Raw genomic sequence first — 7,543 nt, forward strand, 5'->3', positions numbered from 1 at the left:
CATCTGATGGTATATACAGGATAATATGTGACTGCTGTATATTATACTATGTGTACAGACATCTGATGGTATATACAGGATAATATGTGACTGCTGTATATTATACTATGTGTACAGACATCTGATGGTATATACAGGATAATATGTGACTGTTGCATATTATACTATGTGTACAGACATCAGATGGTATATACAGGATAGTATGTGACTGCTGTATGTTATACTATTTGTACAGACATCTGATGGTATATACAGGATAATATGTGACTGCTGCATATTATACTATGTGTACAGACATCAGATGGTATATACAGGATAGTATGTGACTGCTGTATATTATACTATGTGTACAGACATCTGATGGTATATACAGGATAGTATGTGACTGCTGTATATTATACTATGTGTACAGACATCAGATGGTATATACAGGATAGTATGTGACTGCTGTATATTATACTATGTGTACAGACATCTGATGGTATATACAGGATAGTATGTGACTGCTGTATATTATACTATGTGTACAGACATCAGATGGTATATACAGGATAGTATGTGACTGCTGTATATTATACTATGTGTACAGACATCTGATGGTATATACAGGATAGTATGTGACTGCTGTATATTATACTATGTGTACAGACATCTGATGGTATATACAGGATAATATGTGACTGCTGTATATTATACTATGTGTACAGACATCTGAAGGTATATACAAGATAGTATGTGACTGCTGTATATTATACTATGTGTACAGACATCTGATGGTATATACAGGATAGTATGTGACTGCTGTATATTATACTATGTGTACAGACATCTGATGGTATATACAGGATAGTATGTGACTGCTACATATTATACTATGTGTATAGACATCTGATGGTATATACAGGATAATATGTGACTGCTGTATATTATACTACGTGTACAGACATCTGAAGGTATATACAAGATAGTATGTGACTGCTGTATATTATACTATGTGTACAGACATCTGATGGTATATACAGGATAGTATGTGACTGCTACATATTATACTATGTGTACAGACATCTGATGGTATATACAGGATAGTATGTGACTGCTTTATATTATACTATGTGTACAGACATCTGATGGTATATACAGGATAGTATGTGACTGCTGTATATTATACTATGTGTACAGACATCAGATGGTATATACAGGATAGTATGTGACTGCTGTATATTATACTATGTGTACAGACATCTGATGGTATATACAGGATAGTATGTGACTGCTGTATATTATACTATGTGTACAGACATCTGATGGTATATACAGGATAATATGTGACTGCTGTATATTATACTATGTGTACAGACATCTGAAGGTATATACAAGATAGTATGTGACTGCTGTATATTATACTATGTGTACAGACATCTGATGGTATATACAGGATAGTATGTGACTGCTGTATATTATACTATGTGTACAGACATCTGATGGTATATACAGGATAGTATGTGACTGCTACATATTATACTATGTGTATAGACATCTGATGGTATATACAGGATAATATGTGACTGCTGTATATTATACTACGTGTACAGACATCTGAAGGTATATACAAGATAGTATGTGACTGCTGTATATTATACTATGTGTACAGACATCTGATGGTATATACAGGATAGTATGTGACTGCTACATATTATACTATGTGTACAGACATCTGATGGTATATACAGGATAGTATGTGACTGCTTTATATTATACTATGTGTACAGACATCTGATGGTATATACAGGATAGTATGTGACTGCTGTATATTATGCTATGTGTACAGACATCTGATGGTATATACAGGATAGTATGTGACTGCTGTATATTATACTATGTGTACAGACATCTGATGGTATATACAGGATAGTATGTGACTGCTGTATATTATACTATGTGTACAGACATCTGATGTTATATACAGGATAGTATGTGACGGCTGTATATTATACTATGTGTACAGACATCTGATGGTATATAGAGGATAGTATGTGACTGTTGTTTTTATACTATGTGTACAGACATCAGATGGTATATACAGGATAGTATGTGACTGCTGTATATTATACTATGTGTACAGACATCTGATGGTATATACAGGATAGTATGTGACTGCTGTATATTATACTATGTGTACAGACATCTGATGGTATATACAGGATAGTATGTGACTGCGGTATATTATACTATGTGTACAGACATCTGATGGTATATACAGGATAGTATGTGACTGCTGTATATTATACTATGTGTACAGACATCTGAAGGTATATACAAGATAGTATGTGACTGCTGTATATTATACTATGTGTACAGACATCTGATGGTATATACAGGATAGTATGTGACTGCTGTATATTATACTATGTGTACAGACATCTGATGGTATATACAGGATAGTATGTGACTGCTACATATTATACTATGTGTACAGACATCTGATGGTATATACAGGATAGTATGTGACTGCTGTATATTATACTATGTGTACAGACATCTGATGGTATATACAGGATAGTATATGACAGCTGTATATATATTATATACCGTTTTGCTGGGGATTCGGAAGTAGGCCCCAGCGGGACCAATGAACGAGCGCCGGAACCCAGAGTGAATATACCCTTACTGATTACACCTGGACCTGGCTACAGAACATCACATATTATCATGTATAGCAGTATATATAATGTATGATGTCCTGGATCCAGGCTCAGGAGCAGTCAGCGTTGGAGTATGTATACAGTCTGCAGTGGCTCTGGGACTTTCCTGCAGATCTGGCTACAGGCAGCGCGACCTGATGAAGCTGCAGTAATAACTCATGAGACCTCAGAGCATCGCTGACACAAGACACTCAGGATCCAGCCCTGACCTCCTGCCCTGGCCCTGCTGACCTCTCTCCGGTGAAGACCCAGCAGGCCGGCGTGCTAGTGAGTTCAAGAGATAGGGTCACACAGTCGGCAATACAGGGATGGCCGGACCAGCACTTATATACAATTAAAGTGCTGGCTGCTGTCTTCTTGGCAGCCGACGGCTCAAAGCCTCTGCTGGGGAACTGGCCCGGGGGGCATTTGCCCCTCTTCCCCCAGGCCCAGCCCACTCCTGCCTGTGAGTAAGCGGAGTTTGGTGTCAAAGCCCGTGAGAGGGGCCCCCCCGCTTGCTCAGGGCACCGGTACTTGCAATACTTACCTCTCCCTGTTCCACCACAGCTCCGGTGTCTTCGGCGTCTTCTGACTCTGTGATGTTGTGACGCCTCACGAAAGCCCTACCCTGGGAGATGGGGTCCTATGTTGTAGATGGGGTGCAGCCGTGGCCCGGACCCGCTCCGTGCTCAGGGCCGTCACATTAAAAAGGGATGGTACGGGCTTATCCGGGTTGAGTGGCTGATCTCCACTACGCCACCTGTGGCACCTGGTGAAGGCCACCAGCGCTGCTGCAGTCCTCTGAGGAGGGATGTTACGGCAGCCGTCGTTGTTACTACTCCCCACAGGCGGAGCAGGGCCTCAGGGCAGAGAGACAGGATGGAGGGGGTAGTAGTCTAGGAGTTCTTGTGCCGTGTAGTGCGGAGTAGTGCCGAATAAAGAGTCCGGAGGCCATAGGGGTTAACTTCCAGGGTTTTTACTCACGTTGAAGAGTACAGCTGCAATGCTTCTCCCTGCTCCTCGCGGAGTTCTGCGGTCACCAGGAACGAAGGTCCAACCACCTCCGAGTAATACAAGTGTTTAATCAGGACCCCACACCAGAGTGTTCCTAGACTTCAGACTGGGTCCATTCCTGTCTGCGTGTGTAGATAGGCCAGGTCTCCCTCTGAACTCCTCTCAGAAACAGGGTACGGGTGGCAGCTTCGCTCCTTCCATTACCCGGTGGGATCCTCAGGGCCTACCGGGCTTTCCCGACCAGGACGTGGAGTAGCAAGGTCGGGTGTCGGTACCCCTCTTGCAGCCGGAATCCCTCTGAATAGATCAGCATAGCGAGGACAGGTGGCGTACACCGCTCCGTCTGCATCCTCCCTGGGATCCATTTGCGGTGGAGCTACACTCTTAAGCTCCGGGCCTTCTTGGTCATGGTCCTTGACCGGGTTGAGACATACATTATCTGCAACCTGCCCCTCGACCCAAGGCCAAGGTACGAGAGCTGTGTCTCCATCAGCTGCAGGTCCACACAGGATCCACGCTCAGGGTGGGAGATCACAGTAGAGGACAGTCAAAGAACCATTGCAAAGGACAGACTGCCAAAAGACGACGACCAATGACCAAGATGGCTGTGTATTAAATATGAATTATTGTCACTAAAATGTGAGTCCTCCACCCTCACCCACTAAATGGTTCCCCTATCTCTTGGTTCCCCAGTCTCCCGAGTACCCAAGAGGGAAGCACCTAGTGCATTCTAGCCCCCTCTGGTGGGAGAAGTGTGGTGTTGGATGTGGAGGTGGGGTCCTGACCATCACACTGTTCTTACCTCAGAGGAGGAACACTACACTCCATTAAAGAAGTGCAGTATCCCTGTGGCAGTCGAACCCTCAGGGGCGCCACATTGTCATAGGACAGAGGGAGCGATGACGTCACTACAGAAGCACCCTCTGTACTGAGAAGTGCTCAGAGCCAGAAGACGCTAACACTGAGGAGTCCGAAGCAGAGCAGCGGCCAGCGAGGAGAGGTGAGTATTTGATTTTTTTTATGTAAGGAGCAAAATATGGGGCCCATTATGTATGGAGCATTACATGGTGCCCATTCTATATGGAGTATTATATTGGGCCCATACTGTATGGAGCAATATATGGTACCCATTATTCTGTATGGAGCATTATATGGGGCCCATAATTCTGTATGGAGGACTATCTGGTGCCCATAATACTGTATGGAGGACTATCTGGTGCCCATAATACTGTATGGAGGACTATGTGAGGCCATTATACTGTATGGAGGACTATGTGGTGCCTATAATACTGTATGGAGGACTACGTGGGGCCCATTATTCTGTATGGAGGACAATGTGGTGCCCATAATACTGTATGGAGGACTATGAGGGGCCATAATACTGTATGGAGGACTACGTAGGGCCCATTATTCTGTATGGAGGACTATGTGGTGCCCATAATACTGTATGGAGGACTATGTTGGTTCCATAATACCGTATGAAGGACTATGTGGTGCCTATAATACTGTATGGAGTTCTATACTGTCCGGTCTGCACTGTGCATTGCGAGGATTCGCCGGTTTCTGAGTTATTGTAGAATTTACAATAGATATCACTCATGTAAGTGAAATCTTTGGCATTGTACTATACCTATAGTTCTCTACCGTATGTGTGCATCATGAATGGTGGTATGTGTTAAAGGGGCCCACTTAGACTTTTTCACCCGGTGCCCATGAAAACCTGGGGTTGGCCCTGTTCTGTAGATATATATTCATTGAAGTGCTCTTCTATGGGATGACTGAAAAAACATCCAGACGCTCCCCTGAGCCCATGATTATTTCACATATTAGCTCATCTATTCTATAAATGGGTATTCTGATTCATTAAAGAGCTGATCTCTGGGATCACATCTGTGGGGACAAGGTTTATTTCCGTCCATGCCCTGGTCCATATGACGCGCCCCCCTGGGCCGTGGGGTGCACGGTGCCGGGCCGGTCGGTGCAGGGGATGTCACAGTGGCAGTGACCCGGTCCGTGACCCAGGCCGGTCAATAAAAGGGGATTATAGTTTTTATAGTTTAATGTTCATGACGCAACCTGTGGTATGCGGCTATATGGAGCCGCCGCTGCGGTGCAGATCCCTTGGAGCTAATGGTGATGCAGCAGAGTTGGTTCAGCTCTCCACAGGTAGAGCTATGCTCCAGGGCAGGATATAGTGATTTTATGAGGTAGATGTTGCTGGTGCTGTGTAGTGCAGGGCTGGTGATGGTCATTCAAGGACACAGTGGGGTGCAGTCTTCAGATTTTACTCAGTTATCACGCTGCTCCTGGTTACAACTGCCAGCTTATAACCACCCACGTCGCCCTGCGTTCACCAAGGAAGGGGTTCAGCAATCCCTCTTTCAGGAGTACTTAAACGAAGTACTAAAACGGGACCCCGTTCTATGTGCCTTCCTTTTTCAGGAGTACTTAAACGGAGTACTTAAACGGGACCCCGTTCTATGTGCCTTCCTCGGTCGTCTTCCTGCACTGGCTCTCACCCTCCTGCCCTGCGCCTCACAATCAGTGCCCCAAGCCGGTAGCCTCGGATCTTGTCGGGCGACCTGCAGTCCCCTGGACCTTCTGTGACCACCTTTTCGGCAATGTAATTGTGGTGGTTGGCAGCTGCACCTTGCAAGTACAGCAGCCTCTGGTTTCTAGCTGAGATTTGTAGTTCTCCACTAGTTAGGGGCCGGCCCCCTCTGCGGCCTGATCCCTCCACTTCCTGGTAAATTCGCGTGCACGGGTGGCATCCGCACTTCCCGTGCCCCTGGGATCCCCCCTGTTCCTCTTGGAGCCTTCCCTCTGCTCCCATCCTCTCTCTCAGTCTGTTCTCCTGGGCCTCCCAGACTAGACCCGCTCCTTCCTCCTCTCCTCCTGAGCAGAGCTCCTCCAGAGCGCCTGCTCCCAACTATCTCTCTCTCAGACTGACCACACTCTCTCAAGATGGCTCCCCTTTTTATACACCTACTGAAGTGCTCCCCTAAACTAGTTCTTCCACCCACACCCACTACATGGTTCCACCCTCCAGCTAGAGACCAGGGACTGTGCTCTCCCTTAGGAGCAATCTCGCCCTTCCCTCTGAAGTGGAGTGTAATGGATGCAAGTGTGTGGGTCCCGGGCAGTACTCCATCCTTACCTGAGAGTGGGATACCACACCTCTGGGTGAGATGCAGTACCTATGGGGTGCCACACATATATGCTCCTATCAGGATACAATATATACTTTGCCCTCTATGTTTCAGTAAACTTTAAATCAGTTGCACATTGATATAAGACCAATACTGACTCCAACCAGCTCAAAGTGCCATCCAGTGTTTGTCCTATTTGTTCCCATATGGTGATAATGGAATACCCTTTAAGACCTCTCCATAGAGCATTCATGGAGCAGATAATGCATTATGCCGATAGATTAGCTTTGCTCAGCTATAAGGTTTAGGTTATTGTGACGCCTCCCCTCACGGGGACTCGCTCGCTAGCCCACCCTGAGAGTTGGGGTACTCAGAGCCGGGCCTCCGTGTAGGGTGGTTGCAGTTGTGACCTAGGCCCGCTCCGTGCCCAGGGTTGTCACATAAAAATACGGGCTAGGAGGGATGATGGAAAGGTACTCGACTACGCCACCTGTGGTGTCCAGTGATTGCCAACAGCGCTGCAGCAGTCCTCTGAGGCGGGATGTCGTGGCAGCAGCAGATGGTACTACTCCCCACAGGCGGAGCAGGGCCTCAGGGCAGCGAAGAGGGATCAGGAGAGTAGTAGTGGGTTGTATGTTGTGGTGTGGTGTCGCGCTAGAATAAAGGACTGGAGGCAATGGATGCAGTCTTCCAAGCTTT

This window comes from Phyllobates terribilis, unplaced genomic scaffold (assembly GCF_046119375.1).
Source record: "Phyllobates terribilis strain yellow unplaced genomic scaffold, ASM4611937v1 Scaffold_139__1_contigs__length_4784569, whole genome shotgun sequence".
Classification (NCBI taxonomy): Eukaryota; Metazoa; Chordata; class Amphibia; order Anura; family Dendrobatidae; genus Phyllobates; species Phyllobates terribilis.